The 27,084-nt window shown below is 44.3% G+C and overlaps 1 protein-coding gene and 1 long non-coding RNA gene across 18 annotated transcripts in view; both read right to left on the bottom strand.

The window, feature by feature from the left end:
• BBX (BBX high mobility group box domain containing) overlaps positions 1 to 5,345 on the bottom strand; it is a 148,665-nt gene extending 143,320 nt beyond the window's left edge. For 5 of the 17 annotated variants that reach the window (XM_069868626.1, XM_069868635.1, XM_069868610.1 and 2 more), the window contains exons 1-2: positions 3,662 to 3,929; positions 1,920 to 1,992 (exon numbers count right to left, since the gene is read on the bottom strand). The gene's annotated coding sequence lies outside the window, so the exon portion shown is untranslated. Of the gene's footprint in view, positions 1 to 1,919; positions 1,993 to 3,314; positions 3,336 to 3,661; positions 3,933 to 5,252 lie in introns of those variants that run through there. The other 12 variants (XM_069868702.1, XM_069868694.1, XM_069868676.1 and 9 more) reach the window with 8 other exon arrangements.
• Positions 1 to 27,084, bottom strand: part of LOC138726823 (uncharacterized) — a 441,180-nt gene that overhangs the window by 200,283 nt on the left and 213,813 nt on the right. The window lies entirely within an intron of this gene.

Raw genomic sequence — 27,084 nt, 5'->3', positions numbered from 1 at the left:
TGAAATTGCTGTTTTCCTTTAACGAGGCACATTATTTATATTACCTTTTTTTTAAGCTATGAGGAAATGTATTTCTCTGCTTCCTCTGCAACTTCTATTATGCCTTTCGTTTCAAAAAGGTGCCCTACCCTTCTTTTCTTTGTAATTTGTTCAAGCTAGCTCAACATGAGTTAAGACCTGTGTTTAGCAATATACATAAAACCAAGGTCCACTGCTCTTAAAAGTTGTGGGGAGATCATGACCACCACTTCATCTCTAGGACCAAACCTTGATGCACCCAAAAGACTTCATCGCATAAAACTAAAACCAGATAATGGCTGAAGATACTAGGTGCCTGAGCTGTTCTCGTTTACTCCAAATAAACTCCAAATAAAGAAAAAGCCCTTGGCGCTTACAGCGCACTAATCTGACTCTTACCTAAAAACACAGAAAATTAAGTTCGGAAATCACTACATTTGTATTCAGCTCTGAACAAGTTTGAAGCCTGTCTGCCAGTTTCTGAATATCCCGATGAGTTTTTACGTTGTAACAATCGCTGCGCCAATTACTCTTCACAGAAGATGATCTCTGTCAGTAACCCTATAAAACTGAAAGCAATATTTTTCTATCCAACTAATCTGCCATAAAGAATTTCAGTAATTTAATTTTGTGTTTATACTTTCAAGCGTACACACAGCAATCTCACTGCCCATAAAATCAGAAAAACTGAAATTTGGGCGCAATTCTACAGGAACTGGAGAAAAGGCAGAATCTTTCCTTCAAAACGTCTCCCCACATTGGTTATCCCAGCCTTAAGGTTGGTTTTGTGATCATAATATCACGCTAGAACAGCTGCTCCCAACAGCCCCCTTTGAGCCAGCATGTTTAGGGCCATCACTTATCCTATGTCTTCTATACACTGCCTGGAAAAGGTCAAGAGTATGTTATTAATCATTCGCATTTATGAGCACTGAGCTTACCCAAAATACACGTCTTGTCTTGGTTTTAATTATGTACACAATAGTACCATTAAAAAAATAAAATTACCTCCCACTTCCCCATTCTGGACCAAATGCAGTTCAGTGCCACCCTGGGCAACTGTATGAGAAGTGCTTCGAGTGCCACTTGCTTTATGCCACCTGCGTCCCAGCAAATTTAGAATCTCTCCTTTAAAATATTGCTTCTGCTTCACCTTAAAAGGTGTTAAACCCTTCAAAAGGTGTTGAAACTTTCTGAAGCATACAGATAAAAAAAAAAGTTGTGTACCCGAAAACTTACGAATACTAGTAAATTGGTCACTAAAATTCATCTTTCAAATTGATAAGTTCCTGCATCAATCAATGGCAAAAGAAAAAACAGTAACACAGGACGACCACGGACGTAATTCTAATTGGCTCTCAGTTTACATGATAAAACTGAACCAACTCCTGTTGCAGTAGCGTTACAGTTCTGCCACACTTCTCACCGATTCCTGACCTCCAGAGATTTCCAATTACCAATTGTTTGTATTTTCAGATTTTTCCTACCACTGAATTTTAAAAGGACTTTACATTCTCATGAAGTTGTCAACCTACATGTTGCACTTTGCATATTCTAATGTCACTTTAGTTTAAAACTTTTGCCCTAAGTCACTCAGTTGATTATCTTTACAAAACAAGGTTAAAGAAAAAAAAAACAAGCCAAACAAACCAACAAGAAAAAGGAGAAGAAGTGAAGAGAGATCTGAATATGCACAACCTTTTAATTCTCAGGTTCTTCAGACTGACCCTACATACAAACTTTGTAACGTAGCAGTTGCTATGAGCACCCAGAGAAGACATGTTTCCTGAGCCACTAAATCCTGAACAGGCATCTTCCACGTAAAAAGCGGCAGCATGAGGAATTCTATCTTATCGAGAATGACTGAGTTCTTTTTCCATGTGTAGAGTTTACATACTTACCCAGGAAGGCAAATGGAAATTACAGACAGATGAAGATGAAGCTGTCTCAAAGCCTTTGTCATGTGATAGCGACCTATAAAGTATCAAATAAAGGCACATCATCAGCACACCATGATTTCACAATATTGCAAATCACCACGCCACCAACAAGAGGAGAGATCCCCGAACTTGAAACTTGCTTCCTCCTCATTCCCACCCGAGCTAAGTTGTCATTAGAACAAGATGACAGTCGCAGGAAACCGTAAGGAGCAAACAAAAGATGCACTCGTGTCTTTTAAGGGCATCGGGAGTGGGCAAATGGACCAAATCATCCGAGTGTGCATCAGCAGAGCGGGTTATTTTTCCTCGGCATCTCTTGCACACACGGATGCACGTTTATGCGCGCAGAGAGGCAGATATACGTACACACGGGGATGCATCACGTAATTATTTGCATACACACACAGAGAAACAGGCAGGCGTTATCGAAATAAAAAGGCAGAAAGTTGACCACCATCTGCGAGGAGGCACAGCAACAATAACCCCCGGGACCTCACGCGAGCCGGTGATCAATCCCCGCGCGTGGATAAGCCCGACAACGCATAAAAATAAAAAAATAAATAATTAAGAGCGAGAAACGAGCCCGTCAGACTGCAGGTACGAGATCCACCCGGGGGAAGAGGCAGCCAGGCGCGCAGGGGGAGGGCGGCGAGGCTCTCGCAGCGTTTCAGGTAATGCCCGTTCCCCCCGAGCCGCCCGGCCGTGCCGAGGCCACCGGAATCCGGGGTGGGGTGGCGAGGGAAGGTATTAAACATGGAGAAACACCGCCGTGACCCGGGGGCTCCCCCCCGCCCCCAACCCCGGCCCGTCCCCTTCCCTCCTCCGCGCCCCCCCGGTCACCATCAAGTTTGCATCTTAGTTACAAAATGTCGATCTTTGCAGGCTGACAAGACACAGGGAGAGGGGGAGAGAAAGAGAGAGAGAGTGTGAGTGAGTGAGTGAGAGAGAGAGAGAGAAGAGAGTCCATCTTGCTTTGAGGGGGGAGGAGAGGAGCAATAATGCAGCGCATAAATCTCACCCTCCCGGGGGAAAAGTGCGGCCGGCGCCCCCGGGGCCGGGGAAGGGGCGCGAGGGGCTCCCGGCCGCCCTCCCGCCGGGGCAGCCGGCACCTCCCCGCTGCTCCCCTCCTCCTCCCCGCGGGCCCGGGCGACGATCCCGCTGCCACCGGGGAGGAGGAGGAGGAGGAGAAGGAGGAGGAGGTGCCGCCGCCGCCGGGAGAGGCACATGGAGACCGGCACCCCCTCCTCCCTTCCCCGCCGAGGAGGAGTCGCTCGGACGTGTCACCGGCAGGACGGGCAATGGTTTCGGCGCCCCAGGCCCCGGTGACCACCGCCGGCCTCCCCGCCGATCACTCACCTCCGGGAAAATAAACTTTTATCCGCTCCCCGTCCGCGCACACACGCACACGCACCCCCTCGCCCCCCCGGCCCGCCGGCCCCGGGAATGCGAACGCGGCGGCCGCGCCCGGCTCCGGCCCCAGCTCGGCGAGCGGGGGAGACCCGGGCACGGTCCTTCCCCGCCCCGGCGGGGAGGGAGGCGGCGAGGGAGGGAGGAGGCGGGCGGGCGAAGGCAGGGAGGGGGCGGGCAGCGCCCGCCGGTGCCTCTCGCCCCGCCGCCGTGAGCGTCTCGCCTCGCATCGCTTCGGTTTTGTGTGCGTTTTTTTGGTTTGTTTTTTGGTTTGTTGTTTTTTTTTTTTTTTTTACCTTCCCCGTTCGGGTGCCCGCCGATGTTTCGATAAACGCGAACCTGCTGGCCGGGATTAGCGCGATCGCCTTCCTGCCCCTGCCCCCAGCCCTCCCGTTCTCCCCTGCCTCCAGCCCTTCCTCCTCCTCCTCGCGAACCCACCCCGGCTCGGCTCTCCCCGCAGCCCTGCAAGTTTCATACATTGCAAATAAACCCGAGAGGAGGAAGAGCGAAGCGGCTGGCGGGGAGGGAGGGAGGGAGGAGAGAGGGAGGCAGGGAGGAGGGCTGCTCTCTGTAATTTACCAGCGACCCGATCTCGCAGCAGCAGCAGCAGCAAAATAAGAGCCGAGCGCCCACCCGGATCCCGGCGGATCCCGGCGCCCCCTCCCCGGCGCGACCCCCACCAAGTTTTCTGTCATCGCGACCACCCAATGTCACAACTTACCTTCAAAAAAAGAAAAAAAAAAACCCACAACAAAACCCCGAAAGAAGCAACCGGGGGACTTCGAGCGGTCGTAGGCCTGCCGCCTCCCTCCCTCCCCCTTCCCTTTCCCCACCTTAAACTTACTGACACCGGCGCAGCCCCCGGCGGGGCCGCCCCCCGCTCGCCCCCCGCCGCCGCCCCGGGCGCAGCCGCCGATGACTACCGGAAAGCGCAACTCTCCGGCCGAGCCCGGCCGCTGTTGTTGTCGGGGTCGGCGACGGGTTGTTTGTTTCTCACACAGCCCCCTCCCCGCCCCGTGCAGCCGCCGGATCGGCTCCTTCTCCCTCTCCGGTTGGATACCCCCACCCCCCCCACGCCACCCCCCGCCTCATTCTCCCGGCGGCGCGGAGCCTCCCCCCACTGCTTCCTTTTCGAGGCCGGCGGCAGCCGATCCCGATCCACGCACTCTCTCTCTCTCTCTCTTTCCCCAGCGATGAAGTTTCGTTTCTCCCCGCCGCGATTCCCCTGTCAAGCCGTGCGAGCGTCCCCCTCCCTTCACCGGGGGCACCCACCGAGCGGCGGCCGGTGGCCATCCCTCCTCCTCGCCCTCCTTCCCCTTCCTCCCTCCGCCGCTCGCTCCTCTCGCTTCTCTCTCTCTCTCTCTCTGTGTCGGAGAGAGGTGCCTGGTTTCAAGCGCAGCCTGGCACCGGCTGGCCTACCCCTGCCGCCTGCTTCCCTCGCTTGTGTTTCTTGTTGTTTTTTTATTCACACGCACTGCGCTGCATCGCGATTCGCATCGACCTCCCGCCCCCCCCCCCCACCCCCCCATCCTCCTCCCTGCCCCCCATAGCAAAAACGCCCCACACGGCCGGGCAGGAGCGGGGCTGGCGGCGCCGACCCACCCGTTCCTCCCAAACTTTCCAACGGAGACGGGAGGAAAAGTGACTGGGAGCTGCACGGCGGGGGTAGCGCCGCGACTCCCTCCCCGCCGCCGCGCGGGGACCCCCGGGAGCCGCTCCCGCTGCCGGGGCGCGGAGGGGAAAGTGCGGGGCGAGGGCACCCCGCTCGCTTTCTCTCTCTCTCTCTCGCTCTGTCTCTCTCTCTCTCTGTACGCGTGTCTCTCTCTCTCTTTCTCCCTCTCTCCGCCCCCGCCGGCCGCGTCCCCGGCGAGCGGGACCCGCACTCACCTCTGCGGGCGGGCGGGCAGCGCGGCGCAGCCCCTCCGCCTCGGCGCCCGCGGAACGCGGCTCCGCGCAGAGCCATGCAACCCGGGGCAGCGCCACAACACTCCCGGCGATGTAAGGCGGGCGCCCATTGGCCCGCGCGCTGACGGGCGGCCGCGGCGGCCAATGGCGGGCGGCGTTACAGCCCGCGGGGCAGCCGCCGGCGCGCACGCACTCCCCGCGCGCACACACAGACACACACACACACAGACACACTCAGGCTCGCACAAAGCTCGCCCCGCGGGGCTGCGAGAGTCAAAGTGCGGGTGCCCCGGGCAGCGCCGCGGGCGCCGGTGGGGGCGCGGAGCGGGGCCCCGGGGGCTGGGCTCGGCGGAGCCGGGTGGGTTTCATTCAGAGGCCGAAACGCGGAGAAGAAGTTGACGGGAGGCAGCGGCGCATCCGCCGCCGGAGCGAACGGTCGCGCCGAAGCGCCGCGGGTGGGATCCCGACCGGCTCCCCGTTCACGCGGTGGAACCCGAGCGGCTCCTGTGGCGGCGGCGGCGGCACCGCGATCAACTTCGCTCCGGGAGCAGCCCCCGAGCCCCGGGGGCACCGGCGGAGGGAAAAGCCCTGGCGAAACGGAGCCTGAACTTTGCGGGAATCGCCCTCCTCCTGCGGGAATCACGCACCGTGCGCGCTGACCCGAGGTGTTGATGCTCATCGGGGTCTGAGCGTAACGCGGTGTGAGACCTGCATGGGTTCCCTTTTTAAGGAGAAAACACGTGGCATTCTTGCGTTTAAGAAGCGCTGATTTTAGTGTGGCGCGGTCTCCAGGTGGGACTCTTGTCTTCCAGTCTGCATTTGGCATATTAAAAAAAGGGGGGGGGGGGGTGTTAGAAGTACTGATAGTAATAATTACACTGGAAACTGAAGTGTGGACGCATTTTTTTTTCCAATAAAAGAGCAACGTTTATGGTTCACAATGGCTTTACGTACTCTGCACTCCGAGGATGTTGCAGAGTTGATTCCTCTGTTCTTTTCCATTCTGGTGTGGTTAATTTGGGCATTTTCCCATGGCTTGCCTGCTCCTCTTTCAATTTTTCACCCCATTTTTCTTCATGGCAGAATTATGTTAACTAACTGTGAAGTAATATTTCTTCTGTCTGATAAAATGGTGGCGTGAAGTACAAACTGAGTTTAGAAAATGGAATTGTATCCGTGTTTCCGAGAAGTCGTTTTAAATTAGCCCGCACGTTTTTTATTAAGATGAGAGGAAAAGTGTTCTAAATGCCCTACTATCTTGCTTGTTGTACACAAGAGTGGGTTAGTCAGTGCCTGAATAATATAAAAATAGCAGGATAAATATATTCTGTATTTAATGCCTTCTAGGTCACTTTTTCATTTTCAGTGCTAAGCAGAGCCGAACGTCCATCCACTGGAAGTCAGGTGCATGTCAGGTGTCACAGGTTGGCACGCTGGCAGGTGAAGGCACACAAGTTGCATTAGTCAGATTTGAAAAAGGCTGAGCTAATTTTTAGGCAGAGTTTCCTCCTATCCTTTGTAGATTGAGAAGTGATTTGCAGTTGGAGGTAAGCAGTGTCTTTTCAGTACGCATGAACAGTTGCCAACAAGAGTAAGAGGCCTAAGCCGGACAGTTAAAACTTATGTGGTATAGTTTCTTACTTCTCAGTATTGGTTCCTTATTTCTTGCATTCTTTTACTCCTGTTAAACATAGTGCGCTATGGAGCCTCTCATAGCTCTTCATGGCTAAAATCCTGCCAAAGCAGGTAATTGCTGAGCAATATAAGTGATGTAGATGCTTGATAGTATACGTGAAGTCCATTTTAAAGGATGCTCCAATTTCTTGTTAACAGGACTCTGTTACACACTTGATGCCTTTTCTGGCCATTTCAGAAAAGAGGTCAAGAAAGGGACACCTTACATGTAATGTAATTGTTTACAGCTGTATGAAATGGATATACAGTGCCACTAATTAGAACAATCGTGTTTCATGTCCACTTTGTGCAGTTACAAATGGCTTAACGAGTTGCAAGGCAGCACCTATTATGCCTGTAGAAGCAGAAGTATTTTATCACCCTTTAAGAGAGATGAATAAGATAAGGTACACTGATGTGGTAAAAAAGAAAAAAATGCTTGAGTTTCCACTGCCTTTGATTTATTGTGTCCATAGTAAAAGAGAGGAATGTATTTTCTTGGGCTATCAATCCAAGACGTGCAAATACTGAGGTCATGAGGGGTAGAGAGAGGTGATAGTAAATATTTCTGGATTTCCTTTTCTCTGTATATGAATTTAAGAAAATGAATCCCTTTGCATGCCTACTTGGAGATATTTCTGGCTTTACTCAGCCACTATTATTGAGAGTTATAAGTTGCTAGCTAGTGTCTGTGAGGAATTTTTTGAGGATTGAGTGCTGTAATTTCTTAAATTGCTTGCTGATTGTTTTATAACTGCACACAAGTTGCATTTCTAGATTTTTCTGCAGAAACTTGAATCATCAGATGTCACTTTCCTGTCAGTTCTGTGTAACTGGTATTGATGATGCCCCGACCCTACCATGTGGACTATTTACAGGTACTCATACACTTCTAAGTTGTACGTTGTTGGCATTTGTTTTAGTTCATTTGGGTTTGCCTGTTTTGTGCTTAATTGATGGCAGAGTATCTCCCTCCCAGCCATGTGTCCCTGTGTCTCTGCTCTGTCAAAAGTAGGGGGAAAAAAAATTCGCTTCACTTTTTGTTATTTCATAATAACAGGAAAAATAATATAGTCGATATAAATAATACTAATCAGGACTTTTTCTGTTCCCTTCCTTTGAGGCCTGCCATGGAGCTTGGTTACGTTATGGGAACCTGAGTGTGGTCCTTGATTACCATTTTCTCTCTTCCTCCTGCCCAGGGCAGATGCTACCTGCTGCCTGCGGAACCGAGGTGGCTGCCGGTAGCTTTTCTGGGCTGTGGTAGGCGTATGCTTCCATGGACATTTTAAATGCATTCAGATAATAAAAAAAAAGCTTGGACTAGCCAGCCGCAGCCTGAGCCTGCAGGCCTTGGATCCCTTTGAGCTGCTACCATGGCTGACTACAAGTGACGGTTGTCATGTGAGCAGGGAAGGAAGGCCATAAGGCAACTCCGGGAGCATATGCTTTATCTGCGTTAAGCTTTGCACGCAGCCTGGGGAGAAGCATGGGGAAGAAAGGGTGAGGCAGATGTAGCCTTATGGAGCCTGTCCCATCTCTGTTGCTTTTTTCCTGTGGCTTGTGCCCACCCACAGTCCATGGAATAGCGTGGCATCCTCCAGGTTAAAAAACACTGGAGCAGGACAATGCATTAGTGGGCCTATTTTCCTCCTCAATGCACTTGTATAACATGGTAACATTAATAGCAATTTATGTGCAAGCACTAAAGGGAGGAGGCATTTCATTTGAACTGAAGCTGCAGAATATCCACTTTGGAGTGGGAACAGAGCCGCAGGATCAGTGCAGGACAGCCATTCTTCAAGAACCAGACTTTTCGGGAGTTATTGTTCCCACCTCAGACCCTTTTAAGAACGCTTTCAGTTTCTTGAGAACTCAACAGAAGTTTGTAGAAGTCAAGGAAAGGACCAACTTGTTCTGTTGGTTTCTCTGTAGGAGGGCACTGTTAAACTCTTGACTGGACTTCTTTGCTCCTATTCCTTATGCTTATTATTATACAACATTGAAGTAATCGAGATATTTTCTTCTTCATAATTTTGAGGTGATGCTTCTGAATATTCTCTTTCTATACCTGTGTATCTAATTCCCACTGTCTCTTATTAAACACTTTTTTCTTACTTTTTATTACTTTCTTTACTAGTGGAACATTAGCCACTACAACCCTCTGTCAAAACCAGCTGCTAAGAGCATTAGATCCTACAAACAGCCTCCGGGCTAAATTGCTAGAAGTTTCATTGGGCAAGTTAGACAAGAGAGTAGGAAAGGGGACAAGTGAAATGTTTTGCTGGTAGTCCTACAGTATGGAAGCAGCAAAGTCAGGAACCGGGTCTGGGCTTCTCATTTGCAGTACATTGCTCTGTACATTTCTTTCTCTGTTGCTCTGAGATTTCTCTTTCATAGTGCCTTCCTTTTCCAGAGAAATATTACTATACCTTGAGGAGCTGTTTGCCATTTCTCATGTTTAAAAAGAATGAAGTAATAGGTTAGCCAGAGCATCCAGATCCATTTGAGTCTGTTACCTTGTAAAAATTGCTTCTGATTCCTCAAGACATTTAGGTATATGTTCAACTAATACATATTAACTACTTAGCATACTAGTGTATGTGAAATATGCAATGTCTGCAGTAGTGAAACAATTGCCTGCTAAGCTCTAAACTCAGTAGATTTTTCCTTGCCTTTATACAGGTATACTGCATTACAAAAAATATGTAAATAAGGTCAGACCTGTTCACCTGAGGTTTTGTAGCCCATTGAGTTAGTGTAGTGCAAGAAAACCAGTTTCCATAGCCAGCAACACACAAGACAGCAGCAAGTCTATCATTCACGTCCAGTAACTTGGGATTCCTTCAGACTTATTGACAAAGTCCCTGTTAAAAAATAGGCCAAAGGACAGCAGCTTTCCTGCAACCCCACACTTTTGATTTTTACAGTTACTGCTTTAACTCTCATGTAAACAGCAATAATATTTAACTGCTTTAAGCATAAAAAGTAATTGGAACGCATTTTTCAATTTTAGATTGTTTGCTCCTTATTACTTTTCAGTGCTATCAAGCAGCTCTCTCCCTCCTCCACCCAAGGGCCTCTTTTCCTATCTCTGTTTCTGGTATTATTCAAACATTTATTTGTTTATTTGCTTGTTCTCCTTTTTCTGTAAATGTTCATGGTGCTTTAAAGAAACTACAACTCTGTTCTAGTGTCCTCTACATCACTAGAGACTTCAGAGCTACCTCACAAATACATATTACCTTCTGTCTAGAAGAAGAAGGGCAATCAGGGAGCAAAAAGTTTTCAGCCTGATAAGTCCACTGCTTAACTGAAGAGGATGTCATTGAAACCGCTTGACGAGCGGCAAGTCCCTGCAATGACTGAAGTGAAAGAGCAGCACCCACTTGGTCTGAGCATGAAGTTTTACAGCTTGGTGACCTTTCCAGATGCATGTCTCATTGCCCCACTGCCATGCCTGTAGTTTTGTCCATTTGGAGACCACAGCACAGTTCTTTGGCCTCACAGTGCTGCTACCATTTGTAAAATAAACAAAGAAAGTGAACGCTTGACCCTAAACAACAGGAGCATGCATTACTCACTGAGCTACTCAAAGACATGGTATTTGACTCTTTACTTGTTAATCTAGGGAAATACAGAGCACTGCATATTTAATGTTAGTGATCTTGTTCATCTCTGCGAGGGAGAGGCTTCAAAGGGGCAGAGATTAGAATTTTATTCCTTCGGGTGGTAGTCATGTGGGGAAACAGTGAAGGAGTTCTGGATCAGCTCCTGGCAATGAGGGAAGAAGCATTCAATCCAGTGCAGCCCAGAGACAGAGGACTACATCTAGCCTTCCCTTTTTTGGGGAATTGTTTTTAGAATTAAAAGTATCAGTTTTGAAGAATGATATACGGTGGGGAATAAAACTGGATGGATCTCAAGTCCTTCCAGGAGGGGAAAAAAAGCAAAGGAAAGAAGAAGAAAGCAATTCTTGTCTTGGACTAGTGTAACTCACTATAAATATTCCTGCAGGAGCAAGGCTATGCAGTGCTTCAGTGCATCCAGGTGAGAGGGCTTGTGAGAGGAAATTAAATCAGAACATTGCATTGTTTCTGTTCCACTGGATTAAAAAGGAGAAAGTGGTGAAATTTAGGAAGAGCACTTTCTGCTGCTCCTCCATGCTTCAACATGAGTTGTTGGCAGGCCAGCCTGTGAGAACTAGCCCTTCTCAAAACATACAGCGTGCCTTCCTGGATGCCCTCTTAATGTGGCTTTTCCCTGAAGTCAGCAGGTTCTCATGGTTTTCCCTAGTGCCAGTGCTGTAGCAAGGAAGGTGTTTTACTCTATAAAGTAGGCAAATTCCACACTGGAGTCTGTCAGTCAGCCCTGCTTGATTTAGCCCTCAAACAGCCATGGTGGGTGTGCGTTACCCTTATTCTGGCTTTCTGCAGCTGTGGATGAAGAATTTGTTTGTGTTGAGATCTCTGCATCAATAAAGTTACAGCCTTCCCTGGTTATAATACTGTCTGTCCATATAGTCTGCTAAAAGGTAAGTGCTGGAGCTGGTCCATGTTTTAAGTTTTAACTTTATCAGCAAAATATCAGCTTGATAATACTTGGCCATTTTTTAAAAATGATGAGGTTTGTCAGTTGCTAGTTTGGGAGGTTGTTTATGTTCATGTTCATGGAGGAAAGCAGAGGTATAAGTACTTGTATTTGCATGCAAAAGTTTAAACTTTCAAATGCTTTTTCAAACCATGTTTCAATTTTTTAAAAAAAGTCCTTAAAATGCTCAAACCTGGAACATACCATTTTTAGTGCACTTTCCTGGCCTCCAGCGTCAATTTGCTTCAACATAATTTTTTGAAAAAGAATCAATCCAGGTTAACACAAGTGATCTGTTGTCCCGTTATTATTTTTTTTTTCTAAATTCTGGGAATTTGAAAAATCAGTCATTTGCATAGAACTCTCTACATGTTTTTCAATTGGAAGTTGTGAAGACATGCAGAAATCTATGGTGAGATTTATGGTCTGTGATGAACTGGGTGTTCATGAAGAAACGTTAAATCTGTGACTCTGTTGAAGTCCTACTGAGAAGAACTCAAGTCATACCTAGACATAAGGAAGAATTTCCTCACCATGAGAGCAGAGGCACTGGCCTAGGTTGCCCAGGGAAGTTGTGGCTGCCCCATCCCTAGAGATGTTCAAGGCCAGGTTGGATGGGGCCTTGGGCAGCCTGGTCTGGTGGGATGTCCCTGCCCATGGCAGGGGGGTTGGAACTAGATGATCTTTAAGGTCCCTTCCAACCCAAGCTGTTCTATGATTCATGCATGCTCAACAGTGCTCAGATTAAATTAATAGTTATTTTGCCTTCATTCTTAAATTTCCAGCATGAGTTGTTGCTCCCACTCCAATTTTCCTGCACATATGAAACCTTACTGTGAAAAGTACTTGAGTGCCTCACATCCCAACCTGGGTCCCAGTCAAAGGGAGGTTTATGTACTCATCTACTGACCTGGAGGGAGCTGTTCATGCAGGTAAGTTTAAGCCCATGCATGGTCTTGGTTCTTCCAAGAAGACCTGCCTAAAAGAAGTGAGTATGTCTTCAAGGGTCTTTTGCTTCTCCGTCTTTCCTGTAAAGCTGGAGCTTTGTGCTGAGATGCATTTTTTGCTCCGAAGTTTTGCTATCACTGAGTGAAATCCTGACAGCATGCAAAGCAGCAATGGAACTCTTGTTGATTACAGTGGGATGTTCTGCCATTGTAAGTTTATAAGTACTTGGCAGGATCTCTTATTTTCAGTATAGGTGACAACAGCTAGACTGAAGACCAGCTTGAGATTTCACAGTCAACGAGTGCTGCATCCTGAATTTTTGTTACTGGAGAGAATTGAAGGAATTGGTTGATATAACCACGTTTTCTTGTATAGCTTTTAAGCTTGTGATTATTATTTTTTTTTTAAATTGTGCTTCTGACTGGGTGTGCAAAACCAAAAGAATTACTTCTCACTTGCATGGCTGCATCAAAGCTGGTCTCTGCATGCTTCAGTAATGAGAAAATACTCCTGGTATTTGCACTTTTGGGGTACAAAGCCATTTTTATTTGAGGATGAAAAGTTGTGTATGGTGTTTGCTAATGGGGCAGAGCTAATGTTTCTTTAGGGACAAAGCCATCACATCAGTGCTAACAAAAAGCTTGTTACAAGGAGGTGTAATGGCACTGGCCGTGAAGCAGGGTGGCATGCAGAGGTTCTCACATCAGTGCATTGGCTCTAGTGCAGGGAAAGCCACCTCACTCCCTCAACTCTTCTTCTCTGCCTGCTGCTGAGGTGCATGACGAGAGGCCTGTTGCATTAAATATGGGTTGTAAAAGCAGATGAGAAAGCAGACAAATTAACCTGAGCCCTAACCCTCCAAGTATACGAAGACAGCAGAACGTGGCCCTAAGGACTTTGGAGAAAATCTGGCAGATGTCATGGTGGAACAGGGGCTGGGTTGGGTATTTCAGGCAGCTGAAGTGACAGGTAACGGTAGTATCTCTGCCTCTTAACAGTAGAAACAGTGTGCACATATGTGTCCTGGGCTTTCTACAGGAAACTTCTGACACAGAGGTGTTGTAGTAACCTTGCGAAAGGATTCAGCATTAGCTTTTGTGGGGGGTGAGGGAGCCTTGCAGGCTTGAGTCACTCCTCTGGTTCAGTAGCAACTAAGTTTGAGGGTGAGAGTCCAGTCCAATATCCATTCTTTTATCCATGATGCTTACATGTAGATTACTGTACTTTCTCTGATCTGTAATCATTGTATGTTCACCTCATCTTTAAGTGGTGAAAAAGTAAATATTATTACTTCCATTTTACTGGTAGAAAACTGAGGCAGAAGGAGGAACAGGGACTCTTTCCAAGCCACACTGGAAGACAGTGGCCAAACAGGAGATTAAACTGAGTTTTCCCTAGTGTGAAATTATTGACGTACAACCAGAACCATCCCTCTGCACCAGCTCTGGAGTTGGCCAAAAGTAGTCATCGTGACAAAATCCTGCCCATGGCAGGAGGTTGGAACTAGATGATCTTTAAGGTCCCTTCCAACCCAAACTATTCTATCATTCTATCATTCTAAAATGATTTATGCTTTTTAATGCTCTCACAGCTATAAGTTTTCTGGCCTGTTCTTAGAGTTGTCATATACCCGAATCTGTGTTCAAACTGACAGTCAGTCCTGTATGTTCACACTCAGGGTTCAGTCATGCACCAGTGCAACTCCTCAGTCAGCTGGAAGCAGTTGAAAATATTTTTTTTTCAAAATATACTTTTAAGGCACTTTGTGCATGCGTTATTTCTTGAATAATCATGAAATAAGTTGCTAACTTGTCCACAGAAGTGGAATTTCTCCCTAGCTGCCCTCACAAGCTGATATACAAAGTTAGCAGTGATGTATAAACCTGTTTTAAGAAGGTTCCTGTTACCAAACTCTTCAGATTTAATGGAAAGGATCACAATTGTATTGATCAATGTGGGGTTCTTCTCAAAGCGCTGCTGTTATGCCAATGATGGGATTGGCATAATTTATAGCTTGGCATCTTTGCATTCACATAGGCAGGTGATTCAGGCGTGTGTGCATGAGTGAAGGAAAAACTGTGACCATGCACCCTCTCCCATTTCCTTTCCTTACATATAAAGTATTAACTGCTGTGGGAAGTATTATTTCCTTAAGGACAAATCCTCCTAATCTCTCACATTATAGTTGACAGGAACCCCTTTACCTTCTAATTTCAAGTGAATATGTTTCTTTAGAAATTTTTCATATTTCTTGTGCAACATAAAACAAGCAGAATGTTTGTCTTCATTGAAGTGTTTGCGTTTGCTAACAAAATAAAGGTTTAAGTGGAGATGACATTTCCCCATGGACATTCTCATAAAAACAAACAAGCAAGCAAACAGACCAAAACTAAATAAAACCCAACTAGCTTCCTGGCAAGATGAAAATGGTATGGGTAAAACCATCTACTTGCTTGATTCCATGTGCTGCTCTCCTTTTCAGGGAATGGGAATGCTTCATTGTGGAGGTCTCTGACTGCATACCATCGGAATCTAGTTATGTGAGGCTAGATTGCGGAACTGAAATACGTGTTGGCAAGCGCTTTCTCAGCAGGTAGAATGACCTAAGTAAATCTCCACCAACATGAATAAGATCTTCATGGTTCCACCTGCTTGTTAATACACTTAGAGAGTGAATACTGGGCAGAGCTTCATTCTACACACAGGTTTACAGGTGGAAACAGCTGAATACATTGAAATGGGGTAGGCATGCAAGTCTGAATGCAGATTATTGCCCGGGAGAAGTTCACTTAAACAAAACGTACATTTACCCATTATGTTTGTGAGGTTCATCACAGGCACAGAAGGATGAATATGCCCAAAATACAACAGGTTTTCCTAATTAGTGCCTTTGGCATAGAAAATGATGTAGATAATGCAACCTACATCCGTAGACTTGAACTTTTAATTGGTGAACCCATTTCTAGAATGTTTTATCCTGTTTCTGAAGTGGAGCAGGGAAAAATTCAAAGTACCATTAAGATATGGTGTGCACAAACATGAAATGTGGACTGAAACTATTGGATATCAATTGTGATTGGAAAAAAATTACCGGGAGCTAGGAGAAGAATCACTTTAGCTATTTGCTAAATCAGTAATCCAAGATGTTTTACAATAATGAATTCTCTCATTGAAGTATTGCCGATCCAAATGAAGTAGCAGCAATGGCCTCAAAGTGGTGCTAGATGGAAAAGCCTAGTTTCACAGGTGCTTGGCTGAGCTGCTATGAACATCACTGCCTCTAAATCATCCAACAGTTAGACATGGCATGTCTCTGGGAAGCTATGAACAATCATGGCTCTTACTAGCAAAATGGCTAGAGAATAAGCACCTCTCCTTCATCTTTCAGGTTAGGTCTAATCTGACTATCGTCCCATAGGACAGTCTTCTAGGAAAGTGAGAGCACAAGGATGCCACAGAACTCTGTTAATGAAGTAGATGGTTCTATGCTATGGATTTCTTGTGGTTCTTATTTTGTCAGTGTTGCCTCTATATCAACTTTTTTTTTTTTTTTCTCCTCTGATTATAAGCATTGCCCCCCCAAGGGAAAAACTCTTGCTGACTGTTTCTGTGTTGTGTTTTCTGCTGAGTTGTTCTGTCACTGTAGAAAAGGCTGGAACACCCTTTGTCCTCCAAGACACATTCAAGTAGGAATACGGGGCACGCTCTGGTTAATGTATTTTCTCCACCACTTTCCCTTCTTTTTTCTATCTTTTCTCTGTGTTGTGTCTTTTCTCTCTGCTCATGCTTGGAGGGTATTGCCCCCATTGATCTTTCCACTAGTTTATTTTATTGCTTTTCTTACTCCAGGACCTGTACTTATGCTGGACACAACCTCAGTAGTGCTTTTAATCAAGGAAAAATGAGTTTGTTCATATCTATACTCCTTTTTGGTTTAGGGACAGTTATAGATACAGATGCTTCCTCAAAAGTAGTTTTTAGGTAATCGACTACAGTAGTTTAATGAAAGGGACCTGATGCCTTTAGGCATTTTCCTGTTACCATGAATAATAATGCATGTTCTCCAGGGGTATTATTTGATTTTAACTAATCTGTAACACCAAGAAAATTGTGTGGTTGCTCCCTTCCCTGTTAAGACTGTTCAGCATCTTCCCATTAAAAGACCTAGCTGGTGAAATCTTGGTGCTGTTTTTGATAGAATACCCACTATTATTTCAAATATTGTTTTGATCTCTACTGTTCTCAGGCTTTGTTTGGAGCTTTTACAATGACACTGAAATAAGTCCAGAGTGTGAATTTGTCAGGTTGTCATCCCTGCACTGAGGTCTGTAGGGTAGCCTGCTTTCTTGTGGCAGTAACCAAGCACATTGCTGTCATTTACCTAACTTGGGTGTTCTTGGAGAAATTTTGTAGATTTCTAGATAGCCAGTTTTCACTCTGAATGGGTGTTTTTGTGTGTGTATGTGTGAAAAAAAGAGGGGAATAATATCTTACATAATTAAAAAATGTCAGTATGGCCATTGTCCTACCCCACTTTGGGACTCCTTTATGTATCATGAAGTGGTATTTAAGCATAATAGTAAAATGAAGGCCAAATTCCTCAGGTGAATTAACTTTTAGAAGCTCACATTTTCTCACTGTCCATGGAAGCAAAGATAATACAAGGATGCTAGCACAGACTGTTTCAGCATTTACCGTTTCCCAGCACATGGTGCTTGTTAATAGCCCCCTGTTGATATTTGTCATAGAATCATAGAATCATAGAATAACCAGGTTGGAAGAGACCCACCGGATCATCGAGTCCAACCATTCCAATCAAACACTAAACCATGCCCCTCAGCACCTCGTCCACCCGTGCCTTAAACACCTCCAGGGAAGGTGACTCAACCACCTCCCTGGGCAGCCTGTTCCAGTGCCCAATGACCCTTTCTGTGAAGAATTTTTTCCTAATGTCCAGCCTAAACCTCCCCTGGCGCAGCTTGAGGCCATTCCCTCTTGTCCTGTCCCTGTCAGTTGGTAGAAGAGGCCAGCACCCTCCTCTTTACAGCCTCCTTTCAGGTAGTTGTAGAGAGCAATGAGGTCTCCCCTCAGCCTCCTCTTCTCCAGGCTAAACAACCGCAGCTCTCTCAGCCGCTCCTCATAAGGCCTGTTCTCCACCCCCTCACCAGCTTCGTTGCTCTTCTCTGGACTCCCTCCAGAGCCTCAACATCTGTGACAGCTGTTAGGAAACAGTTGTGATGCTGAAGACTGATGAAGCCATAGGATGCTGATGAATCTTTGTTTTGACTGGAGGTTTTGTGGAAGTATTAAAGAGTTCATTCTTATCCCTGAATCCAAGGTTTCGTTCCCCAGTGCCATCAAACTAATGCTTTTCTTTAATATAATGCATACTTGCCTTTACAAAAATTTTCAAGACAGTCATCCATCATGTGTTGTAACAGAAAACTAACCATTGAAAAGCAAACTTTCTTGCTTATTCTCCAAGAGTGGAATTCATTTATGCAGAGGAACAGAACAAGGTTTATGTACTATTCAAGCCCCTCATAGTCCTATTTGTGCTGACTCTTTACACATGGGTAAAGTCTACCACAAAGGTACAACAAAACAACTTCTGGGTAATGTCTGAGTGCCACAATCAATTAAATTTTGTCTGTAGGACCCCTGTCAGTATTGTGTGTGGAAGATGGAAGAGATGCCAAGTGGAGTTTTATGCCCAGCAGGCCTGGCTTGTACCCAGCTGAAGTCAGTGGAACTTTTGCCACTCCTTCCAAAATCAACAGGATGGCTCCTCCACTCACTCCCTATTTCTCTTCCTAAACCACAGTTTTCTGATATTTTCAGGCACTTGTGCTCATCAGCTTGGAATCCATGTAACTTTGAGTTTCATAACAAAAGGCAGCCCTGGTTATTTTAAATTTGAGAAGACAGAAAAGAGCAAGGTGAGTAAATTTTTTTTTCTTTGCTAATCTTGATGGGATGCTGCGGTTTTGCCAAAGATTACTTGATTTTTCCCTGTCTAAGGTGTGAATAAAGACTGCAGCAGTTTGACTCAATCTGGGATGTTGTTTTCATAGCTTTTCGTAATTCACTGGAAAGGACAAATTACATGTGCAGTACTATCCTAGTGCCGCTCCTTCAGCTGTTTGCCATTTAGCAGTGAGTGGCACCTACTTTGAAGTAATTTGTGTTATCATGAGTAAATGGTCTTTCTTAGTCCAAAGTAAACTGTCATTCAGAAAGGTTCCCATCTCCTTGTGGAGAGCTTACGGCACCTTTCAGGCCTGACACAGACTTTTGAAGTAAATGGAAAGTCTCTCAATGACCCCAAGGGTTTAGATAGTGAGCCCTGTGGACAGCACAAGACAGGTAACACCATCAAAAGCACCTAATAATTACTGACAGTTAGTGGGTCTTAGTCTCCAGATCACTTGGATGACACTGAAAATATTTATCCCAGGGCTGGCTATACAATCTCAGCAGTACAGAGCACATGAATGTTGCTCAATGAATAATATAAAAATTGTTCTAAGTACAAAAATCTCTCTGTTCAGGAAAATGATAATCTTATAGTTTGCTATTTCTTTTGTGTCAATCTGTTTGTAAGCATGCCTTTGGCTATAGTATTTGCTTAAAGTACAAATATGTACTATATGTCAAAATAAAATATTGAATACATTTACTTCATGTCTGTTGAATTGTGAGTGGGTTCTGAAGTGCTGCTTTGTTTCACCTGTGGTGGGGCCATTTTACATTTTCTTTTGGATGGAGACAATGAAAACTCAATGCCTCTCGGTTCTGCAAAAAAAATTATTGAAAAGTATTTGAATTAAATTTGAATAAAATTCACCGTTCCTGGCACTGCAGGACCAAACAGAGGACCACTTAAATCCTCAGGGTAGGCATCTCAGGGTCTCTACCAGAGCCAGTCCTTACTTGTAGATGTGCTGAAACTAAAGGGTACTGCAGACTGATGGGTGCAACTTGTTTCTAAGGGTGCTTGAGGCGAGCTATGGCTTTCCTGATGTCTCCAGAAAGGGTGAAGGCCAGGGCTTGGTTTCTTTTCTTCTCTCTTTCTTGCGTTACTGCAAGGAGAAGTGTGAGCCAATGGAGGACTCAGTCTCACATTATGGCCTGCATCACCCCAAGCCTAAAACGGGTTTTGTAAATGACCTTGACATTACTGAAGGAATGTACCACTATGACCTCCGAGAAGAAAAGAGAATATACCTTTCCCAGCCTCCAGGATGTCTACATAGTAGCTAAGAAATTGAAGAAATTTCTGGCATTAGTAGAAGTTCAGAAAAACAGTCTTGGCTCCAGACAGGTGGTCCTTCTTGTCAGAGAAACTTGCTGCTAGTCAGAGGAGCAACCTGGTATTTAGATACTGAGAACAGCAGACACTCATATTGGGTTTACCTGATGGAAAGTGATACGGGTTGATGACAGCTCATCAGAAAATAGGAGGGCACCTTCTCAGAACCTCATTGTTCATGTAAGCACTGTGGAGGTGGAGGTGGGCATTGGCAGTCCAGGCCTTAGCTTTGTGTGAGTCTCCCCCTTGAGACATCAAGCACAGCAGACACTGCCTTCTGTAGTTGCTTCTCGAGGTGTCCTGGATCCTTCATTTCATTTCTTTCCCTATCTGTTAGAAGAGACAGCCTGGAGGCACCTTAAGACTCTTGCAGGAGTTGAAGGAGAAACAAAGATGTTGTTATCCAGTTACGTGCTTTTATTCAGAGAGGAAAGCAAAACTTTGGGCACATTTTTTAAGGAGAATCCATGAATGACTAACTGGTCCTGTGCATAGGCTCATAACCGGAGGGTTTGTGAATGGGGAGATTAAGTTCTATTGTAGCTGTCTCTTTGTTAACTGTTTGGGCCCTTTGAATATGTAAGCAATAGATTATGAGGCCTAGAACTAGTAAAATTAGGTGGGGATTCAGTTTAGGCTAGATCACTTTAGGCTCTTCCTGTATTCGGTGGAGACAGGCTCCCCTTGGACCTAGACTCACTCTGGATTTCTTTTGGTGGTTGTTCAGTTCCCCTCATTGTCTATAAACAGAATCTGAGGAGACTGTCTTTCAGCAGAGGTACTTTGGTGCCTGAAGTTAGGTGGTGGCACAGTTCCACTTATCTTTCTTGTTTGAAGCTACAGAAGAATAGAGAATCTACAAAATGGCAGAGTCCAATGGCATGAGGTTTAACAAGGCCAAATGCCGGGTCCTTCACTTGGGGCACAACAACCCTATGCAGTGCTACAGACTGGGAGAAGTCTGTCTAGAAAGCTGCCTGGAGGAGAGGGACCTGGGGGTGTTGGTTGACAGCCGACTGAATATGAGCCAGCAGTGTGCCCAGGTGGCCAAGAAGGCCAATGGCATCTTGGCTTGTATCAGAAACGGCGTGACCAGCAGGTCCAGGGAGGTTATCCTCCCTCTGTACTCGGCACTGGTGAGACCGCTCCTCGAATCCTGTGTTCAGTTCTGGGCCCCTCACCACAAGAAGGATGTTGAGGCTCTGGAGCGAGTCCAGAGAAGAGCAACTAAGCTGGTGAAAGGGCTGGAGAACAGTCCTTATGAGGAGCGGCTGAGAGAGCTGGGGTTGTTTAGCCTGGAGAAGAGGAGGCTGAGGGGAGACCTCATTGCTCTCTACAACTACCTGAAAGGAGGTTGTAGAGAGGAGGGTGCTGGCCTCTTCTCCCAAGTGACAGGGGACAGGACAAGAGGGAATGGCCTCAAGCTCCGACAGGGGAGGTTTAGGCTAGACGTTAGGAAAAAATTCTTTACAGAAAGGGTCATTGGGCACTGGAACAGGCTGCCCAGGGAGGTGGTTGAGTCACCTTTGCTGGAGGTGTTTAAGGCACGGGTGGACGAGGTGCTGAGGGATATGGTTTAGTGTTTGGTAGGAACGGTTGGACTCGGTGATCCGGTGGGTCTCTTCCAACCTGGTTATTCTGTGATTCTGTGATTCTGTGAAAATGCTAATTTCCTATCCATCAGATTTAAATTAAGCATTCAGCGATCCCTGCCTCAAATAATCATTTTTTTACAGTTCAAACACGTTCTTCAACCTGAACAAAAGACACAATTCAACAACTATTTTATGTCTTCACCCTGCTACAATCATTGCAGCCATCAATATGACTCCATTATTTTTAATCAAACACAGGAGAGCAATTACTTTTACTGATTAACTCTATCTCCAGTGGGATATTGACTACTAGAGAATGGCAATAAAGGTCTATCAAACCAAAGACACAAAATGATGACTGGTCCTTCAAATGATAACTCTAATTTCTTAAAAAGCAAAGAAATATCAACCCTTTCTTTTATCTTTGTGTCTTGTACCATAAAGAAAGAGGTCTTGATACTCCTTGAAAGCAGCTCAGAAGCTTCCACATGAAACATGCATGAAGAGCTGCAGCTGACACGTAAAAAAAGTCTTTAGAAACAACTCCATGACCATGGCTACATCCACGTGGATTGAATAAAGTAGTGTTTAGTTACACCTCTCCTTAAAAGCTATCGACATGCACAATGTTTCCAGAGTTTGGCTATACCTTGAGAACTGCTTGTGAAGAAAACCCTTGCACGTTATAAATGCGATTTAGCCAAGTTACAGGAGTGTGTTTATGCAGTTGTCTATATGATAAGCATCAAAGACCCTGAATCTGAAAAGCCTTAAAATAAGTGCTTATTTTGCAGGCAAAGTCCTATCCTATTGAAATAAATATACCTCTGTGAAAAATGGATCGTGTTCATAAGCTTTTGCAAGATGGGTCTGAGTTTGTAAGGATGTACTGGGAAATCTGTGTAGTACCACCTCAGTTTATTCAATAAGAAAGCATGCTAAAAAGCCTATCTATATTGCTGTAGAATTGCATGATGAGCTGTATTAAAAATAACATTGTCTTGCAAAAAAATTCTGGTTGTTTTAGCAGATTTTGTTCTTTGACAGAAAGTGTATTGATCTGATCCTGGGAAAGTGACTGTAGTGCTCAACAGAACAGTTCCTGCTGTATAATTTTGATATTCATAAGGTTGTGTAATATTTCATATGAAAAGCCTCTGTCAACTTCCACTGACTGTTGAATCTTAAAATGATTCATCCACACAAATATATTTTCCAGGAAAGCTTCTAAAGCAGGAGGCTGACCTCATTGCAAAACACAATTTAATTGAACATATGTTAATTTTAAAAGTATGTACATATCTATATATGTTTCTTTTATCTTTTCTGATTTATTTTTGTGATTCACATGGAAATCCAACATTTAGAAGTGCATGAAAAAGGAAATTCATTAGAAGTAAGACACTTTGAAGAACAAACTTGCAAAAGCATGTATTTCTGGTTTGTAACTTTTGAGGCTAACATATAACTAAAGACCTAATGCAAGTGAATATATAAAATAGTTAAATTTGTCAACATTTCTTAGTTCTGAACTAAGAAAACTTTATATTTCCCATAACCTCAGTTTAACTTCTTACCTTCAGATTTTCATCTCAGTATATCCGAACATTGTTGCCAGTCAAATTTCCCACATATCAGTGGAAAATCTGAGTTCTGTTCCTGCTTTTTACAATTATTCTTGCTCTTAATTTCATGGGAAGAGCCATCCATAATGATGCAGGAGGACAGAGACTGGTTGTACTGACACCAAATTAAGTTCTTCCAGTTGGCTGAAGTTAGGGGTTTCAATCTCAAGACAGGTAAGGATGGACACATTGAAGTTGAGTGTTAGCTATTGGCTTCAAAGAGGACACATTTAATTCTCAAATTATTTATTTCAGTAATTTTTAAAATATTCGTGTGATTGTATGTATAGAAAAAAACCACAGACACACGCAAACAGGTTCCTCTACTCATGTTTTAATATGGGAGAAAACATGATAGGCTCAAAGTGAAAGTCCTCAAAGGTGCTTATTTCTTTTTCTTTTATATACTGGAATAATATGAAATTTATTTCTCTCTCTGTCTTTTTTTTGTGCTCACTCAGATGTAAAATTTTTCATTTAATGAAAGAAAGAGGAGTTTTATCAACTTGTATCTGTTGTCAGGACCACTGCCTCACTCATGTGTGATGTCACATTTTCACATAAAACTTTGAGAGAAACTAAATACGGAAACTTTAAATTAATTTTTTTTAGTCCTACAGCAATCAGTATTTTACAGCCTTAGGACCAAATTTCATAGCTTACATTTTTGTGCAACATGTTCACATGTTGCAGTAGTCAGCCTGAAAGCTGAGCAGACTGAGGTGAATGCAGTACAAATGTTCCAGTCCAAGTGAGAGCAATTTGAAAAACCGTACCTGAAAAAAAATCAAAGTAATAGAATCATAGAATAACCCAGGCTGGAAGGGAACTCAAAGATGTAGGTGATTTTTTTATATTTACTCTCAAGGAACAAAAGAAGACCCAACACAAGTATTGTACGTCACTAAAAACTCTCAACATGATTAAATTTGATTTGAAGTGGTGTAGAGGTCTTGAAATGGTCTGATTGACTTCACCTTTGCTGACTCTGGGGACTGAGCTTTGGATCTTCAAAGTGAAATACCATAAACCTCTGTAAACCGTGAATATCTGAGAATTTCAACAGATATTTTCCATGAAATGGCTGCGGATGTTGACAAGAAAGACTCCCTGCTACCAGTCAAAGCTTTATTGGTATACAGTTAATATAATGCTTCTGCAGTAGCTGGATGAAACAAAACTTGCCACATTGATATGGATTCCGGGTGATAATTGACGGAGCAAAGAAACATATCCCAATACTGACTGAGCCCTTCACTGTTCAGTTTTCATTGCAATTTAGAGCCCCTCATAAAGAATTTCAGTTCACAGATGCAAAACCCTTTCAAGACAGTGATGCTAGAAATTAGAGACCTCAGAAGCACTGACCTAAATAAAAGCTACTCCTTCCCTAAATGTAACTTTTGAGGTTTCTTTCTGATTTAAGGGCTATTTCCCCCTCTCCCAATTCTAATTAGCGCCAAGGAGAAGTGCTGATCTGCCCAAAAGGAAGTCTGTAGTTTTTTTGCTGAGTCCAGTTGTTCTACTTAAACAACCATTTCTGGATGTCTACTGATCCTGTTAAGTAGTTGTACATTTTCTCTATAGAGCTATTGGATGCTGTTTTACTCACAGAATCACTTTTATTTTCAAATGCTAAATCACTTAAAAAGAAGAAATAATATAGTATTATCCTACAATGACTATTCCAAGTGAGCAATTGCTCCAGTTGCCATAGGAATACTGAACGAATGTAGATGAGGTATGAGATATCAAGAAGAGTCTATGAGCACTGGTTTCTCTTCAGCAGCTCAGTGGGACCAAAGGAAGGGTGATTCCTACACCTCCATAGTGCTGGGCTGCAGCTGCTTTGTGGCCTGTGTTCAAGTAGCCATCTGATTGCCTGTGCACTGCTTCACCTGGAGACGTGGGCACCTTGCTCACCATTGGAAGTGGAACTTGGGCTCCTAGGTATTTTGGAATGTTTACCACAAGTTTCCTAGTAGCAGTACTTATAAGCAGGCACTGACCGCAAAGTTTAAAATACTACTAATATAGCATTTGTAAAAATTCCACCAAGGAAAACTGTGGAAGCTGCATATAGAGGAGACCAAGTGGTGTGTAATGGGGGATGAGTCTAATTAAAATCAGTGAATATGTGGAGAGGAAAGCTCCTCCACAGAGGAAGGAGCTATTAAGTAGAAGGTGTTCAACACTATGACATAGTTTTGCAGAGGACCGATTAGTGAGATGTCTCTCAGGAATACTTCGGTTCTGGTATTGTTTAACTTACTGATGATGTAGGGGTGACAGTGGTCAACTGCATACAGAATGATGATTATTTTTAGTTCTTCTGTGTGTTTGTCACTGTTTCAAACAGGACTAATTCTAAGCTTTATTAATTATAGCTATAACCTGTAAATGCAATGACATAATGGACTTAGCATCCTCAGAAAACACTAACGAACTTAAATGATAACTTGGAAGCAGACATTAGCACTTACAAACTCTGCCTTTGGAGCACCTAACCTGGTCATGGAGAGAGACCGATCTTGTAGCCTAAAGGTCCTCAGATTTGTTCTTTTCACTGGAAGCTACAGAGAAAGACAAATGACGTTTATGACAGCAAGAATCAACTCTGCCCTCAGGTACATTTTCACAATAGCACATGAGGGCTGAGCAAACTAAATTCTTTAGTTAGAAATACACAAGATTCAGCCTTTATTTGTTTTGACACTGACACATCTCTTAATTATTATGTCAGGGCTAAAGCCTCAGCAATTCTGGATCGATGTTTTTCAATTGTCTTCAGAGAAATTGTAGCGATTTACTCCAGGTCACTTAGAATATCAGCTCAGGTTTTCAGCTCAAAAAATGCAAATTTGTGCTGGTGTGCTGGAAGAAAAATCATGCTGGCTGGTAGCAGGCTGCAAATCTAATGCTTTTTTTGGGCAAGGTGGTACAGTCCCAAATACTGTGTATTGGATGTATTAACAATGTAAGATAGTCTTGAAAGTATTCACTCTAGAACGCTAACTAATTTGAGATAGAGGTATAAATGGGATTTTATGACGACAGATATAAACTTTCCTCAGCTGGAATCTCAACTGGCTGGAATGAGCTAGCAGTCAAGGAGGAATTAGAAGACACATGGTTCACTGATAAACAAATACACAAAACCTAACTTGTCTTGCTCAAGAATGGACTAGGTGTCTCAGTAGCTTCTCTATTCCCACCCATAAAAATACTGTCTGTCCTTTATATTTACACTGCCTTTAAGCTTAAAGCTCTGCAACTTCTTCTAAAACTTCTTCCCTCCTCATTTTTAGGGTTATCATAGTAGTATTAACACTAAGCATTAGTACCTTTCAAAGTTGTCTGATGGAGGTTAATTAATCCCTTTTAACTCACTGAAGACTTAATTGAAACAAACAAACATTATGATATCCATCTTCCAGCTGAAGGAGATGAATGACAGAAAAGTTAAGTAGTTTCTGAAGTCATAAAACAAGTCAATAGGCAAATCAGGGGTAAAAGTAAGCAGCCCTGGACTTCTTGATTCCTACTGCAAGAATTGCATTAGACTGCCTTCCCAGAACCAGTGTGTCTGAATGAGGTAATTTTATTCAAAAGAGTTCTTAATTATGTTCACATTTAGGCTCGATTTTTAAATTACTGTAGCCAATGGGAAAACAACATCAGAGGACTTTGGTGCTAATATATCCTTTTCAGTGAAAGGGAAGACAACTGCAAGACAGTGTGGGTGAAATAATTTTCCTAATGTGGTATTATTTTAATGTTAGCAGATGTCAATATTATAAACTTGCAACAAAGGCCAGGTGCTGTTTTCTAGTATGATCTCACCTTCCTTTGTAAATGAGCATTTAATACTTCTCTAATTTCCTTGGTCAGGCACACCTTCCTCCGCCTACTCTCCTGCACTATTCAGCCTTACTGTACCCACAGACGATGATAACAATGAGATTGCAGTGGTAATACCTAGGGTGCAAGAAGGGTCAATTGACAAACCATTGCCGTTACTGTGGACACTCCCCTGACTTCCAGTACTTGATAACAGAGTGTACAGAAGA

Source organism: Phaenicophaeus curvirostris, chromosome 1 (genome assembly GCF_032191515.1).
Source record: "Phaenicophaeus curvirostris isolate KB17595 chromosome 1, BPBGC_Pcur_1.0, whole genome shotgun sequence".
NCBI lineage: Eukaryota > Metazoa > Chordata > Aves > Cuculiformes > Cuculidae > Phaenicophaeus > Phaenicophaeus curvirostris.
This window is presented reverse-complemented; position numbering and strand designations above follow the sequence as displayed.